The following is a 17,132-nucleotide window of genomic DNA, read 5'->3' as shown; positions in this document are numbered from 1 at the left end:
GCGAAAAGCCCTGGACGTTGTTCACTTGAACCGTCATACCGACCGTAGTATTCACCACCACGATCGGATTTAACTTTTTTATCTTTCTATTGAGTTGATTTTTAACTTCAACCTTAAATGACTTGAACACATCCCATGTTTGAGCCTTTTCTTGAATAAGAAAAATGTATGCATATCTAAAAAAATCGTCTATGAATGATACAAAATATCGCTGACCAATCCAAGACGGAGTCGGAAACAGCCCACAAACATCCGTATGTATCAACTCAAGTATTTTTGTAGCTCTATATGCATTCAATTTTTCTATCTTTGGTTTGTTTTCCTTTAATACATTCAATACAGACATTAAAGTCCGTAAAATCAATGGAATTTAGAATCACATCTGACACAAGACGTTCAATTCTATTTCTAGAGATGTGACATAAGCGTTTGTGCCATAATGTACCCGAATTATTATTATTTAGCTTTCGTTTAGTACCTCTTGATTCCACATTCAGGGTTTCATTGTATAAAACAATTGTATCAAGTAAATAAATATTGTCATAATGCATTAATGAACTGGTTCCAACATCCGAAGTACCAATACATAACTTAAATTGACCATTTCCAAACAAACTAGAATAACCATGTTTGTCCAAATAACGAATAGAGGCCAAATTTCGTTTAAACGAAGGTACAATAAAAGTATCCTTTAAGTCCAAATACAAACCAGAACTAAGCAACAATCTAAAGTGTCCATTTGCTTCAACTTTTACCGATTTTCCATCGCCCACAAAGATAAGTCTTTCAGCATCACTTGGCTTTCGATGGCTCGGGCAACCCGTATTGAAATACTGATGTTAGTAGTAGCACCGAAGTTTAACCACCAAGTATTTCTAGGTACTGATGCTAAATTAACTTCAGAACAAACCAGATTAAGAAATGTACCTTCCTTTTCGCGTCATGCACGATATTTAGTACAATCCTTCTTTAGATGTCCAGCCTTATTGCAAAAGAAACAGTCATTGTTAACCTTTTTCTTTGCATTTGGACCCTAGGTAGCATCAACATTCTTCCTTTTCTTGCCCTTATCCCTAGAGGTGCTTGCTAGATGAGCACATTCTGTCCTTTCTTGCTTTAATCTCTCTTCCTCTTGAACACAATGAGAAATTAGTTCATTCAAGTTTCACGTTTCTTTCTAACAGTTAAAACTGATCTTAAAGTGGTTGAATTTAACCGGAAGAGAAATTAGAATGAGATGCACAAGTAAATTCTCATTCAAATCAAGCTTTAGTGCCTTAAGTTTTGATGCAAGATTAGACATCTCTATGATGTACTCCCTTATATTACCATTGCCCTTATAATTCATTGAAATCAAGCTCTTAAGAGTAGTGCTTGTTTCAGCCTTATTGCTTTTAACAAAGCGCTTTTCAATTTCTGCAAGGTAATCTTTAGCATTGGTGGTGTCTTCAGACACAGCACCCCTGAACACCTCCGGAATTGCACGCTTTATGATCATAAGACTCATGCGGTTAGAGCATTCCCATTTCTCAAATTTAGCCTTCTCTTCAGGAGAGCTAATAACCGTAGGAGTAGTGGGTTGCTATGTCCGTATCGCAAGGTCCATGTCCATGCAACCGAGAACTATCTGAATGTTCTCCTTCCAATCCTTAAAGTTAGAGCCATTAAGGAATGGGACTGAACTTAAGTTGGCATTAATATTTGCAACATTAGCTGAAAACATAATTTACATTGTAACTAACATGCTCAATTCTTAATTTTCAATCAAATTTAAAATAATCAGCAAATTTCATCCAAAATATCTAGTGCACCATTAAATTCAAGTCTTTGGACAATGAAATTTAACTGCTAGTGATATTTTGTTGCAATAATTAAACACTAACAATAATGCATGACCAATAACAAATCTTTCTTTGGAATGATTTGATATTCTCATGAAAAAATCTTTATAATTGTTACGTGCTTATTATCACAGGTAATTGTGAACTTCGGTCAACTAGTAACCTTTCTTTGGCCGATTATGTAGTCACATTAAAATTTACCATTACAAACATTCAAAATTCGAACTTAAACAAACTAAATCATAAATCAGAGAGGTCACTTTGGTGACGTCATAACTTAACTTATTTAATTTAATAAGATTAAAACCTAAATAAAATTAAAAGAGTTCTACTCTTTCTTATATTAATTTAAGTAAATAAATAATATTATTTCTTAAAAAATCCTAAATTGAATAATATTATTTTATCCGAATATTATTTTCCAAAAAATAAAATATTTTACCGAACTTTGATAATGAAATAAAATTATTCCCTTTAAAATAAGAATGAATTTAAATAATATTATTTTCCAAAAATAAAATATTTTATCTAATGAAATAAAATTATTACCTTTAAAATAGGAATTGAAATAATATTATTTTTGAAATAATATTATTTATTTTTCCGAACTTTCTTTTAATAATTTAATAAAAGATATGAAATAAAATTATTTTCTTTGAATTGAAATAATATTATTTTCCCAAAAATAAAATATTTTACCGAACATTCTTTTAATAAAAAGATAATTAAATAAAATTATTTCAAGGAATTGAAATAATATTATTTCCCAAAAATAAAATATTCATCATACATTTCAACTTAAGGTTTTTAAACTGTTACCTTTCAACTTATGATTGCAGAACTTCAATTTAGGGTTTAGGATAGAGGGTTTCTCTATACAACAAACTTCAAAATTATAAACCAATGATTTATTTTCCCCTAAATTCATGAAAAAACAAGTCTCCCTAAATTCATGTATAAGAATAAGTCTTTCTAATTCAAGAACAAGTTGGGCTCTTATACCAATTGTTGGAATTGATTAAAATAATTTCACAGTAAACTTAAATCATAAACTATAATACCCTAGATCTTCATTCTTGTTCCTGAGATATGAAAAACAAAAACGGGATATACATACCTAGATCCTTAGACATGATTAGATGAGATGGTCTTTCAAAAGGGCAGAAATCTTTTAGCCTTATTTCTCCGATGATGGGGATTCAGAGAGAGAGCTTGTGATAAAATTAAGTTCACCTTATTTTTATCAACCAAATTTCCCTATATAATTTCTTCTGCCTTTTGGGGACCATAACCGTTATGACGGCCTTATTACGCTAATTTCTAATTTGGCCCCTCATTAAATTAGAAATACCGCAATGTATCCACAATTTAACATTCATAACAATAACGTCCTTAAGTCAAATCTCAAACATCCTTAGATCACATAATATTGACTTATTATAATCAATGACGACCATATATATTCATTTAAATATATAAATGTTCCTTTAAATTCTAAACATAAAGTACGGGAATGACTGACAGGGAAGTTCTCGGAGACGAAGAAGAGATCCTAGCCTTCTAAGACCGTTATTGCTAAAGGTTTATCACATTTTCAGCAAGTGGGTCACCCCGACTACAACTGAGATAGCCTAGTACGGTAGATCCACAATTGTCTCCATATCAGGCCATGGTGATGCTAGTTATGATATATCCACTAAAAATTGGTGACCAAAGTTTCCAACTAACTTGCCTCTAACAATTGAAAATGAGGAAAGAAAAAATCATAACTTTGCAAGAATTTGTGATATTTTCAATATTCTCCAAATTAAAGTAAATAAATAGCAAAAATTGAAAATGACAATAATGAAAGAAAACAATACCAAAATCAAATGTTTTGAACATGCAAGCAAATAAAGGTAAATAAATACCAAAAATGGGCAAAATCTGATAATCAAACATAATGAAATGAAAAATCAATGTTTTGTTTAAATGATTTATCTTATTGATTTGGATATTGGATGGTCATTGGAACAACACAGAGTTGGTTGGGATCATGGATAAGATACGTACTCTCCCCACTTGCCTCCTGCTGGTTGTATGACTTTGACCGAGCCATTACTCAATCCAACCGCAAATTGGTTGGGCTCACATGGATGAGCAGCCAGTGCAACTGATTCCTTTTGATATCTGCATAATAGTTACACATTAAGAATTAGTAATATAATCTTATAATTATTAATAATGTTTTGTTATTATTGTATATAAGCTTGCCAACCTATATATAATTAAATTGTCAAAAATAAAATTATATTTCATGGTAATAAAAATTATTCGATACAAATAAAAAAAAAATCACCTTGATGGCGGAATCATTGTCAGGGTCTTCCATGGTAACAATTAGACATTGGTCTGGTTCAGTAATTTGTTGAGGCGTTATTATTATTGTATGATCTGGTACATTCACAGTAGTTCTGCTCATGGGCGCATTCACTCCAGACTATCAACATGTCAAATTAACAAAAGTGTAACATTAATATGTTTGTTACAATGTATATATATATTATTATTTAAACTTTGATTAATTAATTATATACATAAGAATTAAGTAGAAGAAGATTGTTCAACTCTAAGTCTTTTTGGAACTGGATTAAAATAAAATCCCTGTTGAAGATAATGTTCAATATATAATAGCTAGCATATGTATTAATATTAATTAAGTTATATATATCATACCGCCCTTATTGGTACATAATTAGGAGTAGGCCTAATGGGGAGAACAATGGCTGGATCTGGCGTCGGAGCAAGAGGAGGAGATGGGAGTGGAATCACAGCAGTTGGAGGGGGGCAGACATGATCAATGGCTAAACTCCTCGTCTCTGGATTTGGACTCGGATGCCTACATTGCTCATGTTGCCAGTTCAAACTGTACATATTAATGTAATTAGAATGATAAATTAGAACATAAAACATATTCTAATATTAGAAACTTTTTTTAGCTCGTACATACCTTTGATGGATTAAAGTTTTAATTCTTCCTGACCTCATGTGAGGAAAAGTGAGCTTGTCGATAAAAACCGGGTTAGTTTCTACAAGCTTCTTGAGATCTAGCATCAACTTCGTACGAGTTGCTCTCGTGTCTCCATAGGTAGACAACAACTCATGTTCCCTGCACAAGCGTAATAATGAGTTTCTCGACTCAGTTAGGAATCAATTCTAAGTATAAGAGATACTTTGTAAGGATTTATATGATTTAGAACATCATATATGAAAATAAATATTAATTTATGTCACATGTAAGAATAGTATACAAAAACCATAATTGAGCAAAAAAAAACAAATTGTTAGGCTAATATATAGCTACATATTTTTGAAAATAATATGTACAGGAGAATTACATTGTATGATTTTCTATGTTTGAATTTTATTGACAAATAAAGAAAACATTTAATTTCTCGGTCAATTTATCGTTTTATTAACTAAAATAAGACGATAATATATACTTTTTTAAACTACAATATGTACTCCTTTTCAAACAATATGATAATGAAAAGACAATATATATACATCCAACATAATGAGAATCCAATTGAATATCTTTAAAATACATGTTAATGAAACATATAGAGAGACAAATATTTATACCTTAAAATTGAGGTTGCGAAGTGTTTTTATAAGTGATAATGACCAAACATTTTTTTTTTATACTTATCACTTTACAAGTACAACCAATGCATGTGTATACCCTTTAAAATTATTAGTTTATACACAATGGAAAGACAATTTAATGTTGTTAGGTTATAAATACGATAACACAATTGTTTTATAGAACTGAATCAAATTGAGAAATTTTCTTTTCAAGAATATAAAAACAATGATTTTGTACCTGAAATTTGATAGGGTTATAAGTTGTGTGATTTGCTTATATAAATCTCCATTCACTTCCTCAAACACTTTTAACTCATTCACTAGTATATCAACTGCAATGTTCTTATCTTTTCTGTACATGGAGTTGAATTAAACACAAAAATTAGCAATCACAAAATTTCATTAAGGAATTAATAAAAATTAGATCTACATATATAAAAAATGTATTAATTAAATTGATATACCTATCAAGAGCTTCGAGATACTTCTGTTTCCGAATCTCGAAGTATATCTTCATGGAGTGTCTATTTTCATCCAGTCTTGTGAACCGGGACAAATATTTCTCCACTTCTATCCAATCACCACTCAGCACTTTATTCTCAAAATACTTCATATTGAAATAAATAGATGATTCTTGCTCAAGCCTAAATAAAACACAACCATTTCAGTTTAGATCGGGATTAATAATGATTGAAAAAAACCTAGCATAAACGACATTAATAAACAGATCTCGTTTTATTTATAAGAAACCTCAACATAGATCTAAGAATCTCGCATAAGTTGTTCATGAATTATGCATAATAAATTATCTATATAGATTGAGATTGAGTAGGTTTATATCTATGATTTACCTATAGATAGAGAAATGAATAATTATCTTAATTCTTTTCTGTTTAAAGGTGCATTCATTTTGTTTATCATGATTAATTGATTGTGACATTTGCAATTGTCGTGAGATTATAAAGTTTGACGAGAAAATCACTCAAAGATCTAAACAAAACCCTAGTGGAGAGCAAAACAACGAAACATCAACAACAAAGAAAGTACCTGTTGGCAGATTCCGTAAATCCCTCCTCAGCTAAAAATTGTAGAATCAAAAACATCATATCTTTTTTTAGAGTTTCGGGATCAGTCATTGTTTACGAGAGACAGTGATAGTAAAAAAACGCAAAAGATATGCAAATCGAGATAAAAAAAATGTTACAGAAGTTCTCAATGTTTTCTTTGCAAAGAGAAGGAGACCATATTTTTATAGTTGGGCAAAATTTCATAAAATAGACTGACCTAAGTGAATATCAGGGCACAGGTTGTTCTGAGTTGTCTAAAGCTTGTTTAATCAAGGCTTTTTTATATATTTATTTTGTGTAAATCACATTGCTCATCAATTTTTACTTTTTACTACAACAACCATCCACTTTATTCTTGGCCTTTAGCTTTATTTAATTCATGATTATCTATCTAGATTAAAAAAAAAAGTTAAATATGTGATTATCTTTTTTTTTTTTAAGTCAAACGGACAAATCCTTGTTTGATTAGTTATTTGATGAAAAAAATAATGTTTGTAATTATTTATAACTAAATAAAATTATCAAAATCTATTGTATTAATATTTTATTATTTTAATTACTGACTTTAATAATTTAATTAAAATAATAATATATTATTATATAATTAATTATTAAAACTAATTGCAAATAACTCATAACAAACCAGCTAAATAAAAGTTAGAGCGGAGTAGTGTTCTTTCCAATTTAATCAGTAAAATCTTAATTTTTTTTTTTTTAAAATATAGTTGGTGAAGTGACGTTTTAGCATGAAAATTAGTTATGATAATTATTTTGTTTAAAAAAATAAACAAATAAAATGTTAAAACTTGATACATAGAAAGAATTATTAGGAAAAAAAGTGTTACAGCCTAATTTGATAATTTTTATTATTTTAAGAAAAAAAATACATTGTATGATAATAAAGTTATTTAATTTCTTTAAATAGCATACTAGTCTTTTCAAATGCATAATTCATTATATTTCTTTATTTAGTTTAAATTAATTATTTTTTTTAACTAATATAATATATTTTCTATTAATAAATTATTTCTTTAACTAATATAAGCTCTTTCCAATTAATAGAAATATGTGCAATTGAACCAACATTCTTATATATAAAAAATGTGTATGCAAATTTCAAAACAAAGTAAACTTCGCAGTTAATAGAAGAAATTTAATTTTTACAAATTGGTGATTATTAACGGTTAAGTTTTAGATTATCTATTTGGTAAAAAAATAAATAGGCGTTTTACGCGCATTCATTTTAATATTAAGATAAAATATGTGTCATTTAAAATTATTGATTCTAATTTATTTTTCATAAGTATATAGTTAACTAAGACATTTTTTTATTTAAATTAATCAATACAAATTAAATAAAAATCAATTAAACAAAAACATAATAGGAGAATGCAAAGACCAAAATAAAGAAATAAAAATAACTTGTTAGTTGGATTAAAAGTCTTTAGTTCCTAAACAAATCTAACCGTTTCTTATATCTAATTTTCGTCATCAAGTCATCTTGTGAGTGATTATTAACGAATTCTTTATATAGACCGTTACTTAAAAAAAGAATAGGGATCGAAAAACATATTTTAGTCTCTTTTTTTTTTGTAAATTCAAAACAACCACGAATCTCCCAAGTAATCAATGGATCCAAATTCAATTCTAAAAAAAACTAAAAAAAAAAATTACAAATACTTGTCTTGTAATACATACATGCTATTTTGGGACATGACCTTTAAATGATATTCATTTACTTTTTCAAATTTCAAATTCTTTCTTAATATGATTATTTTTATTTTTTAATTCATAATTTTAAAAGATTTGGAGCCAAATATTCATATAAGATCTTATTGGACGAGATTAAAATTAATTATTTGCGTTTCATTTTTGTCTTGCGGGCCAAATTACAGCCTAATAGATGAATCAAACATGGACCAAAAGAACCAAGTCCAGCCTACAGCCAAACTCACTATAGCCCAAAGAACCAGCCAATGTAAAGGGTCCAGAGTCCAGACAGATGCGGCCCAGATAAGTTTGAGGTGAAAATATATTATTATTTTTTTATAAATAAAAAAAGATTACATTTGATTGTTGTGCAGGAATAATTTTTTTATAAATATTTTTTTAATAAAATCAATTCTGAATTATTTCATAAATAAATCCTTTTAAAATTAATAAAATAATTTATTTTTATGAATTAATTCTTTTTAAAAATAAAATTCTTCTTATAAACTAATAAGATAATTCCTAAATAAAATAAATGAATTTTAGTTTGGGTCAATAATTTTGTTGGACTAAAACTAAAATAAAAACTGATCTAATTTCATCCACAGAATTATTTCATTTATAAATTGTACATTTAGTTTCATTATAAACTCGTTTAAATTCATGTTAGGATTAGTTAATTATTATACTTAAAGTTCCTAGACACATATTATTATAGATGGTTAAAAATGTAAATGTTATAACGGGACGCGATAGATGACGTAAGCAATAAAGAACGACACAGATTTTAACGTGGTTCACCAAGATAAAACTTGGCTACGTCCACCAAAAAGAGAGAATCTTATTACGAGATCAGAACAAAGATTACAACCGTATAAACTAGGGTTATGACACGAGTTTATATAACACTCGGTCTCCCGAAACCCTAACAGTTACAGAACTGGGACTGGAAATGATGCTCTCAAGGCAAAGACTTCGACTTTCTAAAGTGTCCGACTTCACCTTTAAATAGTGTTCATCTAGGTCAACACAATATTTTGGCAAATAATCTCCAAAATATTATCACAATACTTTCCTAGTTATATTACCATAATAAAAGATCATATTTCCTTTTGTGTTAATCTTATTTCCTTAAATCAAGATTACACACCAAAAATATATATTTTCCTTTTGTTCAATATTCTCTTTCCTTGCATCATCAATTCAAGACATCTCAACAAATCTCTACCTTGACTTTAATTCCCTCAAATGCCCTAAATGCATTAATCAATGCCCAAATATTTTATCTCCTCTCTCTAATCCAGAGTTGTCATATGACAACTTAACAGATGCATTCGTCAATGCTAGATGGCCCAGATGCACTCGCCGGTGCCGGATGACCCAGATGTACTCGCCGGTGTCAGATGGCCCAAAAGCACTCGCTAGTGTTGGATGGCCCAGACGCACTCGCCGGTGTCGGATGGCCCTGATGCACACGTCGGTGCTGGATGGCTCAGATGCACTCACCGGTGTTAGATGGCCTAAAAGCACTCACCAATGTCGGATGGCCTAAAAGCACTCACCGGTGTTGGATGGCCCAGATGCACTCGCCGATGTTGGATGGCCTATAAGAACTCGACGGTGTCGGATGGCCTAGAAGCACTCGCTAGTGTTGGATGGCCCAGATGCACTCACTAGTGTTGGATGGCCTAGATGCACTCGCCGGTGTCGGATGGCCCAGAAGCACTTGTTGGTGATGGATGGCCCAGATGCACTCGCCGGTGTCGGATGGGCCAGAAGCACTCACAGGTGTCGGATGACCCAGATGCACTCGCCAGTACCGGATGGCCCAGATGCACTCGCCGGTGCCAAATGGCCTAGAAGCACTCGCCGGTGCCGGATGGCCCAAATGCAATCGCCGGTGTCTGATGGTCCAAATGCACTCGCCGGTGTCGGATGACCTAGAAACACTCGTCGGTGTCAGATGACCCAGACGCACTCGTCGGTGTCGGATGACCCATATGCACTTGTCTCTCTTTTCTAGATCCAAAGTTGTCTCCAAGATAGCTTAACATCTTTTTAGTGGGATGTCCAAAAAAAAAGTTGTAATTTCTTCCTTCCCTTTTCAGAATTGTCCCCCACCCTGACATTTAAAAAAAAAAGTATTTCATATATTTCAGAATTGCCTCAGTAAATCATTTTCAGATTTTGTAGCGTCGTTGCCGTCCACCCATCCTTAGCCATCAGAGCCGCTTGTATGGTGTCACTATATAAAATCACATTTTTTCCTGATAAACTTGTAAGCGGATTTGTGATTTAATTTTATTCTGTTGATGTAATTTTAATATGAAATAGAGATTTGAAGTAATTGAGTTAAATCAGGTTGTGTCAAAGTTAGTGAGGTCAATCAGGTCAGGATCGGAATCGAGATCGGGTCTGTTACAAAGAACCGATCAAATTCATGTTAGATATTCTATCATAAGTAATGTCCCCTTAATATCTGCATCATTAATTAATACAAATTAACAATTATTAATAATATATTCTATCATAAGTAATGTCCCCTTAATATAGAATAAAAAGTTGTATCCCATCAATACACGAGCAGGCATGTAAACATTGAGTACAATGTGACACAAAATTCTTAAGCTATTGAACTAAAAAAATCCTATACTCCCATCTGAAAGACTGCATCAGCCAATCTCATGAGTATGAGATCCCCTTGTTGACTCATTAAACGTGACAAATCAAATAAGAAAAAATTTATAAATAATATTTTAAAAATTATTTATTTTCTTTGGTAGGTACATGAAGTAAACGGTTCGTGGTGGAACGTGAGCTGCTTTCCTTGGGACACGAGGATGCGGATTTGGTAAGTGTGAAACTAGCCACTCGTCCCGAGAGTTGTAAAGAGAGGGAATTCTTCCTCCCATGTATCCAAACTCTAAAAACAAAGTTGTCAATATCATAATATATATAATTTATTACAAATGCAGTTTTTAATAAAATAAGAAACAAAACAAACATAAAATAATATTAACATTAGTTTAAACATGCATGAAAAAGTTAACCCTATGATTTGTTTTTCATGGCCCTTAAGTTTCAATTGCACCTACCAACAATAAAACATCTTCATTAATTTATCAACCATTTCTTTAAAATATTTGTTATAAACCAACAATCAAACACGAAAATCGCCTATTACCGCGTCCATCTTTATATGATAAATATTGATAACCGAGTCCTCCATCCCAAACAACGTTATGTTGTTGTCTAGAGAACGAAAAAGCACAAATGTTGAAGTAGGAGAAGGTCTCACAAACATCACTATCTCTTGGTAATAACTCGAGTTAATCGTTGTTTCAACTATTAATATTAAATAGTTATATCTTCAACGTTATCATTTCAAACAAGATTACTTTCCTCCACAAGCCAATAAAAAATAGTTGACATTCTTTGCCACAGACAAACAGGTAACTTCAGCCTCAAAATTTACGTTCGTCGACTTATTGTTCCTCAAACGAACACTAGTTTTCAACTGCCAAAACCCTTGGGAAACACATTAATCTTTATTGTATTGGCTGGTCAAGTCCAAAATTTATGATTTCTCAATGTTTGGAAGTGACAAAATTTCTCGTACAGCATTAGTAAACACAAATCTACCCCACCTACATATAATATTGAAATTTTAATTATATGTAGGTGGGTAATTTTGGGTTTACAAATGCTGCTGGACTAGGTATTTTGTCTCTTAAAATATCGAAAAATCATAAGTTTGGAATTGGCCGACAAATAAATTGATGATCAAGAGGCTTCCTCGGGTTTGTCAGCTAAAAACTAGTGTTCATTTGAGGATTAATATGCCAACGAGCGTGAATTTTGAGACTGGAGTTACTTGTTTGGCTGTGACAAACAATGACAATTATTTGTTATCTGATTGTGGAAAAAAATTATTATTTGAAATAGTGACATTGAAGGTATAACTATTTAATATTAATATTTGAACAACGATTATTGATTATTAAGTTATTACCCTAAGATAGTGAGTAATACTTGTGAGACATCTTCCTTTAACATTTGTGGTTTTTCATCCTCTAGACAACATAAAGATACCTCAAATTATTAAGATTGTCACATTTTATATTTGAAATGTTATATTTTTCTGAAAAACATTCATGAAATATTGAAAAATGAGAATTTAAATCAGAAATAAACAAAATAAAGACATTAGACCACACATACCAAAAGATTAACAATGCATTATATCCAAAATAAGAAGAATTTAATTGAATTGGTGAAATATATTGAGTCGTTACCTGAAGATATTGAGTGACGTTGGTGAGACTTCCTCCTTCAACATTTGTGGTTTTCATCCTCTAGACAACATAAATATACCTCAGATGAAGATTCACCAACTCGAAACTTGTTTTTGGCACCGGATGTTCAAACTCAGAGTTGTTACGAAGGTCAGTCTGAAATATTATATTTTTTTTTCTTAAAAACATTCATGAAATATTGAAAAATGAGAATATTTTAATCAAAAATAAACAAAATAAAGACATTAGACCACGGAAACCAAAAGATTAACAGTGCATTATACCTGAAATAAAAATTTAATTGAATTGATGAATTATGTTGAGTTATTACCAGGAGATAGTGAGTGCGTTTGTAAGACCTCCTCCTTCAACATATGTGTGTTTTTCATTCTCTAGAGAACATAAAGATACCTCAGATTATGAAGATTCACCAACTCGAAACTTGTTTTGGAACTGGATGGTCAAACTTAAATTGTTATGAAGGTCACCTTTTATACCTGAAATATTATATTTTTTAAAAAAACATTAATGAAATATTGAAAAAATAGAGTTATTTAATCAGAAATAAACAAAATAAATACATTAAACCGGCGTACCAAAATATTAACTGTGCATTATATCTGAAATAAGAATAATTAAATTGAATTGATGAACTGTACCAAAAGATTAACATTGCATTATACCTAAAATAAAAAGTATTTAATTGAATTGATGAATTATATTGAGTTATTACCAGGAGATAGTGAGTGACACTTGTGAGACCTCCTCCTTTAACATTTGTGGTTTTCATACTCTAGACAACATAAAGATACCTCCGATGATGAAGATTCACTATCTCCAACTTGTTTTGGACTGCATGATCAAACTCAGAGTTGTTATGAAGATTAACAGTTGTTATGAAGATTCTGAAAAACATTTATGAAATATTGAAAACTGAGAGTATTTTAATCAGAAATAAACAAAATAAATACGGACCAAGGATACCAAAAGATTAACGGTTGAAATAAGAATAATTTAATTGAATTGATGAATTATATCATTATCCCGATTGAAAATGTCTTACCCTGATTAGATTGAGGTGGTGACTGCAGCAGACTGAGAAACGTCGTTCTTTGTTGCTCTAGGAGTCGAAACCCGAGCGAGAACAGAAACGGAAGCCGAAACCCGAACAGGAGTCGAAACTCGAGTGGGAGCGGGAGCCCGAACCAAAGCGGCGGAAGAACAGGAGTTGGAGGAGCAAAAACAAAATTTAGGTTTAGGTTTAGAGGAACGCAGACATATAAACTCCTCATATATAGATTTGGGCCCAGATGCCTACACAAATGATGCGCGGTTCAAACTGTATATATAATTTTAAAAAATCCAATTATATTTTTAAACAAAAAAAAAAATCTAATGTTAATTAAAGTTTAATCTAATTAAGTTAGTTTATAATAATTTTTATTGTCTTTATTCTTCCTAAACTTATGTCAGCAAAAGTTAACTTAGAAAATGAGTTGACATGGACATGTCGGTTGGTTTCGAATTATTTAAATAATTCTAAAAATTTAAATATTATTTTATTATCTTTTCATTTATTAAATCATTCTATTTATTAATCAAAAATATTAATATATTTTAAATTATAAAAAATTAAAAAAAACCTAAGTTAGGTTTCATAAGTTTGTTAAACTTTAAATCTTAATTACTTTAGTATTTCCATACTCATATATAATTTCAGTTTCCATGAAAATTAATATATATATATAAAAAATTATAATTATAAAATTTAGGTAAATTTTAATTCTTAAGTTTAGTATACTTATTAATATTAGAATTAAAAATATAATCTAATTTAATTTAAAATAGTGTAATTTTATAATTCTCAATTCAATTATTTTAATTAATAATTGGAATTTAAATTTTATTTTATATTTTTTAAATAAAATAACTTATTATTTAATAATTTAAAACATGATTAAAATTTTTTAATCAATAATTATTTTTTTAATTTAAGATGCTAAAATATTTTGAACTTTTATATATATATATGGAGATATTTATGAGCATTACGTTCATGCATAACTTCCATACCAAGGTTAGCACGGTTAATGATATCAGCCCAAGTATTAATTACACGTCCTTGACTATCAACTACAGACTGGTTGAAATTCATAAATCTTTGTTTTCAAATAAAAAGTATAAGAAGTAGTTCTTTATTTTTCTTTATCTTTAATATGAATTATCATTGCTCACGTCGATATTTTTTTCACCATCAATTGGTTTTGACAACTAACTCAATCTTCAAATAAAGAATATCTAAAATATTTCTTTATTTTCTCATATTTAATTTGAATTGTCAATGCCCACGCCAATGTTTCTTTAACCATCGATTGACTTTTGACAACTAAGTCAATCGTACATCAACACATTACTTTAAATAGTAATACTGAAGTTTATAATTAAATGTGTGTGAGTATCGAAGTTAAAATTACTATTAGGACAAACAAAAAACTATAATATGTAATTTTTTATGCACCACTTTCTTTAGTGATTTTTCTTTTAGGTGCAACATTTGTAATTTCTATAACTTCTTACTTTATCATCTTTTAAGGTATTTGTTAAGTAAACACCATTTATGTTATTTTGTTTTAATCTTTATTTTTCTTACACACAATATGATGTGAATCATATAGAGACTAAGTCTTCTTTTAAACAACTGCAATTTAAATCACTAACTTAAGTGTGAATAAGAAAATTCAAATTAGATGCATGATAATACATTAGTATAACTATAACGTTAATGCATTTAATATTAGAAACAAATAAAAATATATATTATGGTGTGTTTTTTTATGATATCTTTATTCTAATAATACCCTTAGAAATTTTAACCCTTATAGATATGGTTCTTTAAAAAAAATAGATATCCCTTAAAATTTAACATATAAAATGAACTTAAGATGTTAAAAAAGAAAAACCGTATAAGCAGAAGTGTTAACTTAATTAGATAACAAAACAAATGAACAATCATACTCAAATAAGTTCAAAATAATTGTATATTTCATCATAAGATACCAAACACAACATTAATATTTAGTCTTTGGACATTAAATATTAATTTGTAAACGGTACTCTTTTGTAATAATCAAATATTAACAATAAATCATGTCAAACAATTGGTTATCTTTGGATAGTTCAATTATTCACATGGCACACCAAATAATTGTTACATATTTAATACCACATTTGCATAATATTTTTCTGGCCAATTATTTATCTTCATTTGGGCCGATTAAATAACCGCATGAATTACATACACACTACATTTTCACCTTAACCTACACAAGAGAGTCTACTTTGGTAGGATATTGCTTCAATTAATTAATTTAATAAATTAATAACTTTTTTACATACTTAATAAAATGGAGTAGCCGAAAGAAAAAACCGTCATCTACTCGAAGTAACTCGAGCTCTCTTAATTGATTCAAATGCTCCCAAAATATATTAGGGAAATGCTATATCCACCTCTACTTACCTCATCAACCGTATGGCATCACGTATTCTTCAATTCCAAAGTACAATTAAAATTATTTTTAAAATATTTCCCGTTTCTAAAATCGCATCCAGACACACCCCACAAAAAAATTTGGATGCACCTTTTTTGTCAAAACTCATAACCACAATCGGGATAAACTCGACCCTCGAGCCACAAAATGTATCTTTCTAGGGTACTTGTCAAATCAGAAAGGATACAAATGTTATTGTCCTCATTCTAAAAAGACTTTCTACTCCATGAATGTCTCATTCTTTGAAGATCATCCCTTCTACCACCATGTTGAGGGGGAGAATCTCTACAATCTTCAACATGATGGTCTTCCCAAAAACATCATCCTTTGTACCTCCATACATGTACCTAAATCTATACTTGAAACCACAATATCATCTTCAATCGAAGTTACATCCGAACCTACAACCATTTCTTCACCAGCATCACATACATTCATACATGTACCAAAATCTGTAATTGAAACCACAATATCATCTCCAATCGAAGCTACAACAAAACCCACAACCACAACCTCACAACCACCTCCTTTTGAAAAAGAGCTAAAAGTCTACATTTGACGAAGAGCACAACTTGCAACCCATCCATGAATCCTCCTTAGGACTGAGTCGAATAGAAATTTCAGGTACGATAGTTAATCATGATATTCCTTCTATTGACTTATCCATTGCTCTCAAGAAATGTGTCAGGTCATGCACAAATCACCTGATCACGAAATTTGTTTCATACAAATGTTTATCGGAGTCATACTAGGCATGAATTGTCGATTACGATAATGTGAAAATACCTACATCCATTCATGAAGCCTTCGAACAACCAGAATAGAAGTGTGTCGTTAATGAGGAATTGAGGCACTTATAAAAAATCATACATGGTCCCTCTGTGAGCTTCCAAAAAGAAAGAAATCTATCGGATGTAATGGATCTTCAAGATGAAATATAACTCAAACGGAAAGATTGAAAGGTACAAAGCACGCCTAGTCGCCAAAGATTTTCCCAATCATATGGGATAGATTACTTAGAAATATTTGTGTCTGTTTCCAAAC

The sequence above is a fragment of the Impatiens glandulifera genome, chromosome 2, assembly GCF_907164915.1.
Source record: "Impatiens glandulifera chromosome 2, dImpGla2.1, whole genome shotgun sequence".
In the NCBI taxonomy this organism is placed as follows: Eukaryota; Viridiplantae; Streptophyta; class Magnoliopsida; order Ericales; family Balsaminaceae; genus Impatiens; species Impatiens glandulifera.
This window is presented reverse-complemented; position numbering follows the sequence as displayed.